The sequence below is a fragment of the Phocoena sinus genome, chromosome 3 (genome assembly GCF_008692025.1).
Source record: "Phocoena sinus isolate mPhoSin1 chromosome 3, mPhoSin1.pri, whole genome shotgun sequence".
NCBI lineage: Eukaryota > Metazoa > Chordata > Mammalia > Artiodactyla > Phocoenidae > Phocoena > Phocoena sinus.
The window spans coordinates 21,810,021-21,827,635 of NC_045765.1; the positions used below are offsets into that span (position 1 = coordinate 21,810,021).

The 17,615-nt window shown below is 47.8% G+C and overlaps 1 protein-coding gene across 2 annotated transcripts in view; it reads right to left on the reverse strand.

Annotated features, from left to right (window-relative positions):
- HRH2 (histamine receptor H2) overlaps positions 1-8,610 on the reverse strand; it is a 48,249-nt gene extending 39,639 nt beyond the window's left edge. For both annotated transcript variants that reach the window (XM_032625032.1, XM_032625031.1), the window contains exon 1: positions 8,460-8,610. The gene's annotated coding sequence lies outside the window, so the exon portion shown is untranslated. The remainder of the gene's footprint in view (positions 1-8,459) is intronic.
- Between the last annotated feature and the right edge of the window lie 9,005 nt (positions 8,611-17,615).

Consider the following 17,615-nt stretch of genomic DNA (forward strand, 5'->3'; position numbering starts at 1 on the left):
TCCCGCAGCGCCCGTGCCTCCTTCGTCATAGCTGGGACCCCTGGGAGGCTGGCATCAGCTCTTCCCGTGTCGTGCATTATTTAGACTCTCCCATCTCCTTCACGTGCTTTTACCTCCCAAACAGCTTTTGGATCTATTGTCTTCTCTCCAGCTGCAGCATTTCAGCCTTTACCCCTGCTCACCTGGACAAGAGCAAGGCCATCCCGATTAGGTGCCTGGCCTCCAGCTCTCTCCTCAGCCCCACCTGCCTTCTTGCTGTCTGAAGAAAGGGCATTTTCAGAAGTGCAACCTGATCGCCTCTATCCTCAGCCTAAAGTCTCTGCGTGACTCCTGCAGCCTACAGGGCAAAGTCCAAACTCTTCAGCTTGGCATTGCAGGCTTTTCATGATCAGGGCCCTGGCAAATCGAATCCTCCGTTACCTCCTTCCACTGTCCCTGGCGCCTCAGGCAAAACCTAATTGTTCTGAATGCCCTGAGCACACCTGGAGGGTTCGCAGCTGTGTCTCTGCACACCTCTTTCCCCACCTTTAGTACCCGGACACCCTCTGTCTACCTGCTGCACTCCATTCCACCCGAACATCCAGCTCTGCGAATCCTCCCCCGATTCCCCCCAGGGTGGTGGGTAATGGAGTCCCTGAGGTTTGCTCATGGCTTCAGGGCTGCATCTGTCCCACTGTGGGTTACACGTCCGCCTTCCCCACTACACTGGAATCTTTTGGCAGGTGTCACATTCATCCATCTCTGTGTCACACTGCGCAGGACTAAGCACAAGCAGCCCCCCGGGGCCGAATGGCTCTAGTGCTCAGAGAGGGTTTGGAAGTTAGAAGATTACTCTCGTGGGAAAAGTGGGTGACTCCAGAGCTGAAAGTGGCCAAGCTGGAGACCTTGTTGGAGCTGTTGACAGTTCTTCCTGCTGCTCCTGGAGGCTGGGCACCAGGTCCAGGCTGCCACACGCTCCTAGAGACTGTCCCCACGGGGCTGGCGACAATCAGTCACACCACCTGCTCCGTTCCGATCCGTGACCAACTTGGCTCCAGACAGCTCTCTCTCACTGCCACGGCGCCAAGCCTGCGCCCTCCTGGCAGCACTGCCACGGGGAAGCCGGCATCAAAGAAGGGCAGAGCTGAGAAGGCCCTATGAGATCAGCCAATACGGCCCCCTCTGGTTTTCAGATGGGGCATCTGGGACCCAGAGAGGGGCATATGCTTGCCCAGGGTCACATGGGAGGCCAGTTCCTCTGGATCTTACCAGATAGTAAAAAGAACGATCAGAAGAAACCTTGAGATGTGCTAGAAAAGGCCTAGGGGTGGAGGGAGCCCCTTGAAAGAACAGTGAAGCCCTCTCTGAGGCTGACCCCAGACCTGCTATGCAAATGATGACCTGGGCAGAGGAAACAACCAACCTTTCGACCAACCGTGCAAAGGTCTTGCATGGGGACCAGCTTGCTGCTTCGAGGCCAGCGTGGCCAGAGCAGAGTGAGTGAGGGGAGATGCAGTAGAAGGCGGGGACAAGGCCCAGTCCCGTAGGGCCTGTACACCTTAACGGGGTTTGCATTTCAGACTAAGTAAGGGAAGGACGCAACCAAGTTTCAAAAGATGTTTCTGATCTGAATAGACGGTGCTGCAAACAAGATACACAAATGGCCAATAAGCACCCGAAAAGATGTTCAAGTTCATTATCCGTCAGGGGAATGCAAATCAAAACCACAATGATATCGCTTCACACCCACTAGGATGGCTAGAATCCAAACGTCAGATCGTAAGCATCGGTGAGGGTGCGGCGAAACTGGAAACCTCAGACACTGCTGGTGGGAATGTAAAATGGGAACCCTGCTTTGGAAAACACTCTGACAGTTCCCCAAAGGATTAAACACAGCGCTATCATATGACTTAATAATTCGACTTTTAGGTATATACCCCAAAGAAATGAAAATGTATGTCCTGACAAAAACCTGTACACAAATGTTCAGAGCGACATTATTCATAGTAGCCAAAAAAGTGGAAACAACCCAAATAGCCATCAACTGATGAATGGATAAATAAAATGCGGTCTATCTGTACAATGGAATATCATTTGGGCCATAAAAAAACAATGAAGTACTGACACACGCTACAACATAGATGAACCTTGAGGACATTATGCTAAGCGAAATAAGCCAGACACAGAAGGCCACACAAGCGTATGATTCCGTTGGTATGAAATGTCCCAACAGGCACATCTACAAAGAGAGAAAGTAGATCAGTGGTTGGGTGGGAGCAGGGGTGGATAGGGAGTGACGGCCAATGTTTACAAAGTTTCTTTTTGGGGTGATGAAAACGTTCTGGAATTAGATAGCAGTAATGGTTGTACAGTTCTGTGAATATACCCAAAGCAACTGACTTGTGTAATTTAAGGGGGTGAATTTTCTGGCATGAGATTTATATCTCTATACAGCTTTTATGTTTTAAAATAAGAGACCGCTCTGGTTGGTGGTGGGGAAAGAGGGGCAGCAGGGAGGCCAGACAGCCAGTAATGCAATCACAGGCTCAAAGGAGGCACTTAGTAAATATCCATGGTTCAGGAAGGCCCTTCTCTCCTGAGCCAGGGTTTCTCAACTCAGCATTGTTGACATTTTGGACAGGTTAATTCTTTGTCATGGGGGCATTGTGGGATGTTTAACAGCACACCTGCCCTCTACCCGCTAGATGTCTGCACAGCCCCCCCACCCCAGTTGTAACAATCAAAACGATCTCCAGACATTGACAAATGTCCCTGGGGACCAAACTGTGCCCCGTTGCGAACCACTGTTCTAACCTCTCTTACTCACCTGGTGGATTCCTGCTTATAATTCCAGAAGCATTTCAGATATCATCTTGTCTGGGGAGCCTTCACCCTTCGTCCTCTGAGGTCCCACAGTTTCCTAAACAACTCCACCTGCCTGAAAGCCCTGAGGACACTGTTTACACACCACTCTTCCCCACACCCGTGTAGGGAGGGCATCTTATGTACCTTTGGGTCCCCAGCATCCAGCACAAGCCCTGGCACTTTGGAGGTCACTGCTGTGCCATTTCTTTTCTTTTAAAAAAAAAAATTAATTTAATTATTTTTTTCTTTTTATTGGCCATGCCATGCGGCTTGTAGGATCTTTTTTTTTTTTGACATTAAAAAAAAAATTTTTAATTGAAGTATAGCTGATTTACAATGTTGTGTTAATTTCTACCGTACAGCAAAGTGATTCAGTTATACATACACATACATTCTTTTTCATATTCTTTTCCATTATGGTTTATCACAAGATATTGAATATAATTCCCTGCACTATACAGTAGGACCTTGTTGTTCATCCATTCTATATACGATAGTTTGCATCTGCTAACCCCAAACTCCCACTCCATCCTCTCCCCACGCCCCCAGCAACCACAAGTCTGTTCCCTATGTCTGTGAGTCTGTTTCTTTTTCGTAGATACATTCATCTGTGACATATTTTAGATTCCACATATAAGTGATATCGTGTGGTATTTGTCTTTCTCTGTCTGCCTTACTTCACTTAGTATGATAATCTCTAGTTGCATCCATGTTGCTGCAAATGGCATTATTTTGTTCTTTTTTATGGCTGAGTAGTATTCCACTGTATATATGTACCACATCTTCTTTATCCATTCATCTGTCAACGGACATTTAGGTTGGCTAATTATAAATAGTGCAATGAACATTGGGGTGAATGTATCTTTTCGAATTATAGTTTCCTCCAGATATATGCCCAGAAATGGGATTGCAGGATCATCTGGCAACTTTATTTTTAGTTTTTTGAGGAACCTTCATACTGTTTCCCATAGTGGCTATGCCAATTTACATTCCCACCAACAGTGTAGGAGGGTTCCCTTTTCTCCACACCCTCTCCAGCATTTGTTATTTGTGGACTTTTTAATGATGGCCATTCTGAGTGGTGAGAGGTGGCACCTCACTGTAGTTTTGACTTGCATTTCTCTAGTAATTAGTGATGTTGAGCATCTTTTCATATGCCTATTGCCCATCTGTATGTCTTCTTTGTAGAAATGTCTATTTAGGTCTTCTGCCCATTTTTTGACTGGATTTTTTTTTTAATAAATTTATTTTTGGCTGCGTTGGGTCTTCGTTGCTGCACGTGGACTTTCTCTAGTTGCGGAAAGCAGGGGCTACTCTTCGTTGCAGTGTGTGGGCTTCTCATTGTGGTGGCTTCTCTTGTTGTGGAACATGGGCTCTAGGTGCATGGGCTTCAGTAGTTGTGGCACGTGGGCTCAGTAGTTGTGGCTCATGAGCTCTAGAGCGCAGGCTCAGTAGTTGTGGTGCATGGGCTTAGTTGCTCCATGGCATGTGGGATGTTCCCAGACCGGATCAAACCCACATCCCCTGCATTGGCAGGCAGATTCTTAACCACTGAGCCACCAGGGAAGTCCAGGTTGTTTTTTTGTTATTGAGTTGTATGAGCTGTTTGTATATTTTGGAAATTAAGTCCTTGTCGGCTGCATCATTTGCAAATATTTTCTCCCAGTCTGTAAGTTTGGACATATTTTTAAGATAAAGCCAATGGTATTTGATGATGCATTGCATGTGATATATGAGAAAAAGAGAACTTTTAAGGATGGCTCCAGGAACCATACTCAACATCCCGTAACAACCCACAATGGAAAAGAATCTGAAAAAGAACACATGTACATATAGGTATCTGAATCACTTTGCTGCACACCCGAAACCAACACAACACTGCAAATCAATGACACTTCAACTTAAAAAATTGATTAAAATTTTTTAAAATAAATACAAAAGAAAAGGATGGCTCTGGGATTTTCAGTCTGGGCAACCAAAAGGATGGAGTTGCCAATGAATTGAGATGAATAAGAGAGCAGGTAGGTCAGACTTCGGGGAAGGACAGGAGTTCCATTTCTGACATGCTAAGTATAAGTCAGAGTTCTTCAGAGAAGAGAAACAGAACCATTAGGAGATATATATAAATATATATATATATATATATTTTTTTTTTCATGGCTGAGTAGGTATTCCACTGTATGTATGTACCACATCTTCTTTACCCATTCATCTGTTGATGGACATTTAGGTTGCTTCCATGTCTTGGCTATTGTAAATAGTGCTGTTATGAACATTGGTGTTGATGCTGCCATCTTTATTTATTTATTATTTTAGTTCCATGACCAGGGATCGAACCCGGGGCCCACAGTGAAAGTGCCGAGTCTTAACCACTGGACCACCAGGGAATTCCCTGAGCCATTTCTTTACCTGTAAAGTGCAGAGATGCATTGCTTCCCCCAGGGTTTCTGTAATAGGTACTAAAATGTCAGCCAATGGAGTCTGTTGACACTTCCTGGCTCTGGCTAGGAATGTAGACTCTGAATTTAGATGGCCTGGGCTTGAATCCTGTGTGACACTAGGCAAGTGGCTGAAGGTATCTGAATCTTGGTTTCTTCTCTGTAAAATGGGCTATTGCTAGTACCTGCCTCATAGGGTTATCACGAGCACACAGTAAGAACATAACCAATGCCAGATATTAGTGGTATTAAAATTTTAGTATTCCTTCTTCCTTCTAAGGTGCCTGCCAGACCTCAACACAGAGGTGTCCTTATTACTGACAAGCATCCATGCGCCAGCCCTGTCCTGGGTGTTGGCCAGGAGGAGGTGGGAGAGGGTGGGGTCTATTGTCATTAGAAGTCAGACAGTTCTATGTCTGCTAATTATTATAGTATATGCTCATTGCATCAAATCTGGAAAGTTCAAAAATTATAAAGAAAGAATAAATCTCCCACTGGCAAACACTGTTAACACCATTTGACTTATCTCCTTCCAGTCTTTTTTATGTGCTTGTCACCAACTTGTGACTATGCCATATATACGCATATGCATAAACATAAGCATGTCCCCGTCCACTAAGAACTGTCCATTTTTTCTTAGAGAAGAGACTGGTGGTGGCCAAGGGGGAGAGGGTTCGGGGAGGGATGGAGTGGGAGGTTGGGATTAGTAGATGTAAGCTGTTGTATATAGAACGGAAAAGCAACAAGGTCCTACTGTATAGCACAGAGAACTATATTCAATAGCCTATGATAAACCATAATGGAAAAGAATATTAACAAAAGAAATCATATATCTATGTATACGTATAACTGAATCACTTTGCCGTACTGCAGAGATTAACACAACATTGTAAATCAACTATCATTTAAAAAAAAAAAAGAATTTAGGCTTTTAGCCTGAGATGGGTGACCATTCAAGTTTGTTTTTTATTTTAATATTGTAGCAAAATAGACATAACATAAAATTTATCATTAAAAAAGAAAAGAACTGTCCATTTTTAGTAGCCAATGGCTGTCCCATAGTTTGTTTATCTCCTACTGTCAGACATTTAGGTGCTCTCTGATTGTTGATGAATATCTTTCCAATTGAAAGAGACTTTGTCCATATTTCCATCCTTTTGTTTGGATGTCCTCCTCTTCTCTTAAAACATTTTTGGCAAAGGAACCTCTCCAGCCTGCTGGGACACCCATTTTCCCATAGCAAGGAGACCATTTTCCCATCACCAGAGACTTTCTCCCTAAGCTGAGCTAAATCCTTGGGATTGGGACTTAATCCTGTTTCCCTTTCTCTGGGGGCATTAGTGGAGATGGACATCAGCTGGCCTTCTTTTCTCATTGGACACATCAGCTGGTAGGGTCAGTTGCATTAGTCATCAGGGAAGGATGCAGAAATTGTTCTCACAGCCCAAAGAAGTCTAGGCTAAGGTTAATTGAGGTGAGGTGAACTGGGTCAAGGTGGTAGAGGAAGGAAGAGAAGTTGGTGGGCTGGAGTGAGTCAGCCTGGTGTCTGCTTCCTATGTGGTGTTGAGTCGTGACCTTCCCTGCTTCCAGACCCCGAGAGAAATCACCTGGCAAAGGCACGCCCCACCCCACTGCCAGCCTTCAGACCCACTTTCTCCAGTGATTATGTAGCAGCTCTTCCTATTACATGTTTGACAAGAGACCAACTAACCAGGTGCCAGGAACACCATTCACAGTCATATTTTGGGGGTGGTTTTGTCCCTATGAGAAGCACTGTACAGTCAGGCAGAGCTGGGGCCAATCCCAGGGCAGGCACATCCCACCAGTGTGACCCTGTGGAAATCACAGACCCTGTGAGCCTTGATTTTCTTATCTGTAAATTGGGGTTGAATGGCGCTGGCTTCCATGATTATTGTGATGACTGCAGCCAATACTGTATACATAATGCTTTGAGTACCAGGCCTTCACGGGGCAGGTGCAAGAAAAGCGTTCTTTTCTCATTCTATTCAATCTCCTCATATCTCAAGCTAGAGATGTCAATAAATCTAATTTACTAATTGCCTTTCATAACCTCCAGCAACAGGAAACTCATGAATAGAGAGGAATTCATAACTTTCTATCACAAATAAAGAAACTGAGGCTTGGAGAGATTCAGCCAGGCTTGGACATAAGCTGTCATCTCAAAGATTTCATGTCTAAAAGAACCACCAAGATGTACGTCTGAGTTGGGGAGTGGGACCCCTGACACCACTGCCCCCCATTCTCTGGGCCCGGCTTCATGCCCAGCTGGACCACTAACCATCTCTGGCAAAGGAGACCAGAGAGGACCTGGCAAGTACAAATGAGTTCCCAGGAGGCAACCATCGCCAGGACTCTGGCCACGCGAGTTAGGATATGACAGCTGCCACTGGGGAATACCACAACCCGCAGGTACTTCCCCCCCCCCCCGCCCCACCTCCTTACCCTCACAACCACTTCAAAGGCGGCGTTAACATGGTCCTTCTCATGGGGGAGGAAACTGAGGCTCCCACGCTCAAGGTCAGCTGTACTACTTAAGAGGCACAATTGGATTTCCAAGCCGCTAAGCCGAGGCCACTTGCCTGGCTCATCCTGGAAGCTCCAGCCCCCCGGGCATCGGGCATCCAGGAGGACGAAGGCTGCCTGAGGAGCCAGGGGTCTCCTCCCCGCCCACCCCCTGCGCCCTACCTGCTTTCCTTAAGCAGAAAGTCGTGCCCTGTGCCCACAGACACATGGCCCTGAGAACACGCCAGCGCCCAGACCCGGGAACAAAACAGGGGCTATTTCGGCGAAAGTGGATTTTCCAAATCCACCCCCAAGGGGGTTTGAGCGCACATCCACCCGACCCCGCGCCCAGAGTCACTGCCGCAGGCCGACCAGGGTTGCATCCCGCGCTCGCAAGGCGTCCCAGGGCGCCACCCCCCGCCCCCGGCCCCGCGAGTCACAGAAGGTAACTGAGGCTCACAAGCGAAGCGACTTTCCCAAGGTCAGGCACAGTCAGCGCGCGCGGAGGGGCCGGGGTTCGAACCCGGGGTCAGAGTCAAGACGGCGGCGGCGAACCGGGAGCAGCCGCCCAAGGCGGCCCCCCTTCCTCACCAGCGCCCGCCAGGGGACCCCACCCCGAGCTCAGGCCCCGCGGGGAGGCGGCGGCGGCGCTACCTGGAGCTGCTGCCGCTGAAGTGGCTCCGCTCCGGCTCGCCTCCGTCCAGCGCCCGCGCCGGAGGCGCTCCGGCCAGGGATGGAGCTGGCGGTGCGCCCCGCCCGCGCCCTGCGCCTCGCCCCCACTTCCTCGTCTCCGCCTCCAGCTCGCTCCTCCTGGCTTCCAACCGCTCCTTCCCTCTCCAAGTCTCTTTCTCTCCTCCTCCTCTCTCCTCTCTTTCTCCCACTCCGTGCGCGCGGCGCACGCACACTCACATTCTCTCTTCCTTGGCTTTTCTCCCTCCCCGCACGCTCTCCCACATCCTCTCTTTTCCTTTCTCCTGGACCTTCTTTCCTTCTCTCTCTGGCTCTGACACTTTCCCTCTGCCTTTCTTTCTGTCAGGCTGCCCCCTATTTCTCTGGCTTTCCCCCTCCTCCCTCCCGCCCACTCCCCGCACTCCCCGCCCTCCCCCCACTGCCTGGCCTGGGAGCCAGCTTCCAGCTGTGCAGTAACCGGCTGAGTGGAAGGGGACTTCCCTCTGTGGCCCAGCGCTGGCTTCTGCCCATAGCTGTAGGGCCTGCCCCGGGAGGGCTAGACCCAGGGGATCAGGTGACACCCCTTCCCTTGGGTGCCCAGCTCTTAGCCACCTGGAATCAAGCTAGAAGAGGGAGAAAGAACTAGTTTCAAGGGAAAAGTCTGGATAATTCTGGGATCTGAAGTCTGGAAAGACAGAGGGCCCGAGGCTTAAGGCACAGGGAAATCAGTTCGTTCAGGGGTTATTAATTTTAAAAAAAACAAAAACAAAATCGGGCTTCCCTGGTGGCGCAGTGGTTGAGAGTCCGCCTGCCGATGCAGGGAACACGGGTTCGTGCCCCGGTCCGGGAAGATCTCACATGCCGCGGAGCGGCTGGGCCCGTGTGCCACGGCCGCTGGGCCTGTGCGTCCAGAGCCTGTGCTCCGCGATGGGAGAGGCCACAACAGTGAGAGGCCCGTGTACTGCAAAAAAAAAAAAAAAAAAAAAAGTTAGGAAAAGAAAAAACAAAATCAGTGGAGCTTCAGAAACCCCCAGAGTGGATTTGCTCTAGTTGAAGGGATAGGTGGAAGGAGAGAAGAGGTAGGGAGAGGAGGGTCTTGGGAAAAGGGGCTCTTGGGGCAGGGAAAATAACACCCACCTTCCAGATGAAAACATGGAGGCTCAATGGGAGAAACCTCACTTAAATATCAAGATGTCAAGGCTGCTGCGCTAACCACGCAGACCTCGGTGGAGCGGAGCCTGGGTGGGCAGGATGGCGAGGGCTGTGCCAGGCCTGGCTTGCTAACCCAGAGTAAGCGAGGCAGGTGGTCAGGTGGGCTGCCCCATATGATACCTGGAGGGGAGTTTCAGCAGGAGCGTGACAAAGGAGAGGGAAAGGGGGCTGGTTCTGCTGAGTGTCAGTTTCAGGCCTGTGCTACTGATGACTGACACAGCATCCTAAGTCATTCTGTCACTGTGGGCCCACCCTGTGCTATGTGTGTGCTGAGATGCAGAGACTAAGGTCACGGTTCCCTGGACCTCTGAGGTCACAGCTTCTGGGAGGCTGCTGAAGGCTGTGCATCCAGGTCACCGGCATCTTGGAATGACGGCAAGAGCCTCCAAGCTGGTCTCGCAGCCTCTACTCTTATTCACCAGCCATTCACAAAGCAATATAGGTCATCTCAGAAAAGTATAAATCAGATCACACCTCTCCACCCCCCTGACGAAAACCCTTCCAGGACTTCTTGTTGTCGTTAGAATTAAATCCAAGCTTCTTCTCACCATCAACGTGATCTGGCCACGGCCCACCTCTCTGAGCTCATGTCTCACCATCCTCCTCCTCCCCCTGTGTGCCTCAGCGGCAGTAGCTTCCTCCTTGTGCCCAGAACAGGCCACGCTGGACCACACGACAGGCCATCTGCACTGGCTGTTCCCTCTGCCGGGAATGCTCTTCCCCACATCTTCCCACGGCTGCCCAAATATCAAAGAGGCCACGGAACCTGATCATCGTACCTACAGCAGTCACCTCCATGCCCCTGGGTTCTTCCTATCATCCCTTTTCTATTGTAATGAGAACACGTATCACTGTCTAAAATTATTTTTTTTATTCATTTGTTTATGTGCTTATCGCCTGCTTTAATGCACCAGAATGGAACGAGGGAAGGAGCAAGGACCTTGTTTGTATTATTCCTGTGTCTCCTCAGAGCCTGGAGCAGTCATAAACGATCAAAAAGTGTTGGTCAAACGAGTGAATGAATAGATGCTATAATGAAGAGGTTTAGAAAAAGGAAAAGTTGGTTGACCCTGCCAAAGGAAACAAAACTTGTCTTCAGAGAGGAGTGGTTTTCGAGGCAGATCTTAAAAGGAAAACATTTCACAGTGGAAGGGCCACAGAGGCAGAGGAAACAGCATGGAGACCCACACAAGGCATCAAACAGCCTGGGGCATTCATGGAGTGCAGACTGGCAGGCCCGGCAGGAATCAGACAGTGGGGGGCTTATAAGGACACAGGTAGGACTTTGGAGCAATGGGAAGCTATGGCAGGTTATTGCACTGGGTGGCTGGAAGGGCCGGGATGTGCGTCCTGGAGAAGAAACGGCTCCAGTGACCTTTTTCTCTCTGCTCTGTGGGCAGAGGGAGCAGATGAGACAGCAGCACTTGGACCAACAGTAGAAATAGAATGAGACAGGTTTTGGCTCTGTGAAGGATATTTTTTTTTTTTAAAGGATCTGAAGAGGAAAATGGGCTCCATGCAGATGAGATTATTGTCCACCCATATTCAGTGCCCCTCCCAGGAGAGGAGGAAATGTCTGTGACCTGATTGGGCACTGATGTATTGGTGGATGTGATTTGTGTCACTTCTGTGCAGAGGCTCTGGGCCAGTGAGTCCTTGTCATTTCCCTTTCCTGTGTGTCACGAGACTGGCTCTGTTCAGGAGATATGCCAGGAAGAGGTTGCTCCCTTAATTTGGGTCCCAGAGTGAAGTCTCGGAAGCCCAACCAGCCCCTGGTGGACACGTAATGTGAGCGAGAGATAAATTTGTTTTAGGCCATTTAGATTTGCGGAGTCACGGGTAATCGTGGTCCCTTGGTCTTCCTTGCTGAGTCAGAGCTTCAGTCAAGCTGGTTCCAGCACTTACTATCTGTGACAGATTTTCAAAGATGGCCACGATGTGGCCCTGGCTCCTTTGCAATGTGACAGCACCTCCCACTGAGAGTGGAGTGTATGTCCTTTCCCCTAGTTTGGGCCTGCCTTTGATGGCTAGAACCCAGAGCAAGCAATGCTGTGCCGTTTCCGAGGCTAGGCCTTAAGAGACCTTGGTGCTTCAGATTTTACTCTCTTGGGATAAGGCCCTGAGGCCACCAGGCTGCGAAGACATCTGAAGGACCACATGGAGGAAGAAGGTCAGCTGTTCCCACTCTTATAGCCATATGGGTGAGCTCAGGCAAGCCCAGCAGAAGACTCACCCAGCCATCCCACAAAACTGAAAGAAATGACATATTCTTGTTGTTTTACACCAGTAAGCTCTGGGGTGGTTTATTACAAAACAATGAATAACTAGATAAGGGGCCTTGGGAATCAGTTTGCATCTCTAAGCCCACTTAGGAGATAGGCTTTTTTTTTTTTTAAACACATTAAAAAACATTCGGTTTTATTAGTTAACATGTGTGAAGTTCACACATGGTCTAAATAAAACCTTTCAAAATCCACTGTAGGATCCTTAATCAAAATACAGATTAAAAGCGTTCAGAAACATTCTTGTTCTTCTGATATAATGGCCTGAGAATTACAGTTTTTATGGTTTACAAAACTGAGGCTAATCATTTAGAAAACATGGATGGATATTCATTTTATGACCTTTTACTGAAGGGTTACCTATACATTTCTTGGATATCTGTAAAGGTGTCTTTATTTCAAACATGTCAACTCACCATTAAATAAGCATAACAGTAACTTCTGCCTCAAAGGGTTTGGACGAGGCTCACATGAAAAAAGAAACGAATATTAAATGCATTCATTCTTTCAACACGTGATGTACTGGACCTACAATGTGTCAGGCACTGAGTTAACTCTGGGATACAGTGATGAACAAGATAGACAAAGATCTGACATGCTAGAAGGCATAAAAAGACAATGAACAAGCCAGATCATTTTAGCTAAAGAGAATTGCTATGAGAAAAGCAAAGCAGGGTAATGTAGTTGAACGTGACTGGGAGCAGTACTTTGTTTAAGACAGTTGGAGAAAGTTTTTCTGAGCTTGTGACATTGGAGCTGAGCCAGGATTATGAAGATAAGGGGAAGAAGTGTCCCATGTAGAAGGAGCAGTAGGTGCAAATGCCCCAAGGTAGGGACACGCTTGGACTCGGCAAGGAACATGAAGAAGTTCATCATGGCTGAGTGTAGGAGGGGGAGGGACCATGGCTGGAAATGGTATCGGTGCAAGGTCATGAAGAGGCATGTGGATTTCATCCTAAATGAAATGCAGTCACTGGAGGCTTTTAATAGAGAACTGACACCCTTCATACGCTGTAAAATGAGGCAATCCATGGTTGGCCACCCAACAGATTGGGATGACATTTGCAAACTCTTCCAGCTCTGAAAGTTTCCAGTTCTGTACTAAAAATCTGAAGCCCTTTGGAAGCTAAGCACTTTGATCATAGAAGACGTCATCATTATTACTGGTAGGCTGCTCACCATGCAAGAGGGCCTTGGGATCTGATGGCCTCAAATTCCTCCTTGCTCTGAATAGGTAAGAACCATCTATCAAAGGAAGCCAGAAGAACTTTCTCATTCTGAGGAAACCCAAATCACTATTTGACCAAAAAAAAAAAAAAGAGAGAGAGAGAGAGAGAGAGAGAGAGAGATTACTCATCTTTGGATGAGTAATCTCTGCCAAGTCTGACAGCTTAAAATTGCAAAAAAAAAAAAAAACCAAAAACTTTGCGGCAATTAACATAACGAATGACATGGTATAGCGATAATATTTACTGAAGTGGTCTGCAGAAAATTCCAATGAAACCCACTGGTTTTGTCATCAGTTATTTCTTGTCTCCGTTCTGCGCTCTGAGGTGGCTCTGGGTTTGTCGTAGGGCACCTTAGACTGTGGTTGGGATGCGTGGGGTGCACTCGCTGACCGTGATGTGCTCTGAGTCTTGAGAGAAGCATCAGAAAGGTCTCAGGGCTGGAGTCCCCAGACGGATGCAGCAGTTTCCCACCCCGCTGGGGCTACTCCAAGGAGCCCAACTTGGCTATTTTCCCTGTGACTTTAAGATTGCATGATGCCCCAGTTCTGGCTCACAGGATAGGAGGTAACACAATTTGTTGAGCAGCTACCGTCTTCTGTACACTATGCTGTGTTCTTTGTATAGCACATCATCTCAAATAATTCTCACCACAGCCCTGTGAGGTAAATACTATTATTTCCCCCAGGTTGCAGATGAGGAAACTGAGGCTCAGAAAATCCGAGTTTTCTCCAAGGTCCTGCAGTTAGCTGGGGGATTCACTTGACTACCTCCAAAGCCCCTGCTTTTAAATAGTCTGCTCTCCCAGCCCACTCCGCTAGAAAATACACTGTTCCGTGGGAATCCAAAGAAGGAGATGATGCATTCATCCTGGGTCTCTAACCAGCCAGCCCACCCTGTGGATTTTGGACTTGTCAGCCTCCTTAATGGCATGAGCCAGTTCCTTAAAATAATTCTCTTTCTCTCTCTCTCTCCACATTCTATCGGTTCTGTTCTCTGAAGAACCCTAACGCACAGAATAGGAGCTATTAGCCACGTCTTAAAACAAGGATGGGAGGCAATATTTAGAGCAGCTGGAGGATGTGTTGGTGGACACAGGCAGCCCAGAACTGAGGACTCCTGGAATAAAGGAAAAGCCAGGTCTGGGCATCACGCTAGGCTGATCCTCTGGGAGCCAGGCTGGGTCATTAATCAGAGTCCTGGGAGGCAAGGAGTTTGGAGGTGAGACTGGGGCCCAGCTTAAGAAGTCTTAGGCAGCCTGTCCCTCATCCAGGCAGGGGCAGAGAGCAGAGAGCTGTTGTCTACCACACCGGTTTCCACCCCTGCTTTGTCCTTGCTTTACCTACCTCAAAGGCTGGAAAGTCCAAGACTTGTTTTGCCAACCTCCATTATAGATGGAGACTATCACGTGACCCGGTTTGGCCAATGAGACGAAGGGGAAATCTCTGGGGCAGGGGTGGGAAATTTCCCACCTGTAACAAGAAAGAGGGATGGAGGGCACACCTTCTCCTGCTGCCCTGCCTGCTTGTTCTGCTACTTCCTCCTTTGGATCGTGCAGCTGAGGCAGCCATGTTGTGACCGTGAGGGAAAAAAGATGGGAGAAATGGACTCAGAACCCACACGCTGTAGGGCTCCTGCACCAGCCCCAGAAACACCGACCTGCCAACTTTTTCCCTTGTGAAGCAATGAAACACCCACTGTGATTCAGGGATTTTACAATTTACAGCTGAACACACCTTGCTTCGAGGAAGAAATAATACACATGTGCAGAAAATGGGATCCCATCCTCAATCCTCAATCTGCTGCTCTTTGAGAATATGGTGACTCAATTTTCCTCTGTTGGGGCATTCTTTTTTTTTTTTTTTCAGTTTTTTAAAATGTATTTTAGGGATTCCCTGGTGGCGCAGTGGTTGAGAGTCCGCCTGCCGATGCAGGGGACACGGGTTCGTGCCCCGGTCCGGGAAGATCCCACATGCCGCGGAGCGGCTGGGCCCGTGAGCCACGGCCGCTGAGCCTGCGCGTCCGGAGCCTGTGCTCCGCAACGGGAGAGGCCACAACAGTGAGAGGCCCGCGTACAGCAAAAAAAAAGTATTTTATTGAAGTATAGTTGATTTACAATGTTGTGTTAATTTCTGCTGTACAGCAAAGTGATTCAGTTATACATATACACACATTCTATACATATATATATATATACACATTCTTTTTCATATTCTTTTCCATTATGATTTATCACAGGATATTGAATATAGTTCCCTGTGCTATACAGTAGGACCTGTTGTTTATCCATTCTATATATAATAATTTGCATCTGCTAATCCCAAACTCCCAGTCGATCCCTCCGCCACGCCAGGCATTGGTAGCTTTTAAATCTCCCCCCGTAATTCCAACGTGAAGGTAAGTTTGAGAACCTGTGTCTGACCAGTCCTTCTCAAGCTCTAATATTCATACAAACCACCTAGGGACCTTGTTAAAATGTAGATTCTAATTAAGTAGGACTGAGACCTGAGAGTCTGCATGTCTAAAAGCTCACAGGTGATGCTGATGATGTTGGTCCGTAGCTCACACTGGATTAACAAGGTCCCAGGGACTTCCCTGCTGGCACAGTGGATAAGACTGTACTCCCAATGCAGGGGGCCTGGGTTTGATCCGTGGTCAGGGACCTAGATCCCACATGCATGCCGCAACTAAGGCAATTTTCCTCTGTTGTGGCATTCTCCCTTTTTCCTCTCCACCTGTTCCCCTGCCAAGCTTAGGTATTAACTTTCTCTGGAAGTTCAGCTTCAAGCTCCCATTCTGGATCCCATGCCCCTCCATGAAGCCTTCACCTGATGCCCGTTCGCTATCATAGCACACATCATATGGTTTTGCAATGGCCTCTTTCCACCAGGGGACGCTTTGTGAGGCCAGGAAGAAAGGGGAACGGGAGAAGGCAGTGACATTTGTCCTCCTTTTGGACTTCCACTTATGTCTCGTTTGTCCAGACCTATCACATGGCCATCCCATGTCACCCTTCCAGCCTCTATGTGGACAGCAGGCAAAGGAGAAGAGGGCTGGGAATGGAAGTGTTGGGTTGGCCATTAAGCAGTATCTCCCACACACGACCAAATATATTTTTTAAAGTTCTCTGATATTTTAACTGCATATTATTATTGTTTTTTCTAAATGGAAATAATTTCATGATTATTATTTTGATTCTCAAAGCAATAAAGCTTGTTTTAAAAATTCAAACCATATGGCCTTCATGAGTTTCCCAAAATCTTACTCCCAGAGATAAGCTTATGAGTAGCTTGATCTATATCTCATTCCAGACTTTTAGCTATTCATACAAATATTTTTAGACATTTATTTGTAAAAATGGGATCATATCACATATACTATTCTGCCATCTACTTTTTAAATTTATTTCTATTTTTTAAAATTTATTTATTTTGGGCTGCACTGGGTCTTCGTTGCGGCGCGCAGTCTTTCTCTAGTTGCGGTGAGCGGGGGCTACTCTCTGTTGCGGTGAGCGGGCTTCTCATTGCGGTGGCTTCTCTTGTTGTGGAGCAGCGGCTCTAGGCGCACAGGCCTCAGTAGTCGTGGCTCACGGGCTCTAGAGCGCAGGCTCAGCAGTTGTGGCGCATGGGCTTAGCTGCTCTGCGGCATGTGGGATCTTCCCAGACCAGGGTTCGAACCCGTGTCCCCTGCATTGGCAGGCGGATTTCCAACCACAGTACCACCGAGGAAGCCCCATCTACTTTTTTTTAAACGCAAGAGTAACATGGACATTTCCCCACATTTATGCAAATAAATCTAATGTAACTTTTTTGAAAAGTGTGATCTCCTGCTGCACAAGTAATGACCACAAACCTACTGGCTCAGAACAACACACATTTATCATCGCACAGTTTCTGTGAGTCAGGAGTCTGGGTGCAGCTTAGCTGGGTCCTCTCTTCAAGGTCTCTTACTAGACTGTAGCCAAGGTATCAGCTGGGTTGGGTTCTCTTCTGAAGGCTTGAGGGGGGTAAGGATCTGCTTTCAAGTTTACTTACAGAGTTGTTAACAGGATTTGTTTCCTTTTGGTTGACGGCCTGAGCTCCCCAGTGACTGTTGGCCTGAAGGTATCCTCAGTTCCTTGTCAAACGGCCCTCCCCAACACAGCAATTAGTTTTATCAAAGCCGAGAGGCAGAGAATCTGTTAGCAGGACAGAAGTCAGGATCTTTTATTATCCAATCACAGAGTGATACCCACTCAACTTTGAGGTGTTCTATTGGTTAGAAGCAAGTTATGGGTCCTGCCCACGCTCAAGGGGAGGACATTAAACAATGGTGTGAATACCAGGAGCCAGGCATCACAGGGCCACTGTCTGACATGCTGTCCCACTTAGTTAATGATTTTCCTATTGATGAACACCTAGGTTGTTTCTAGTTTTCTCACC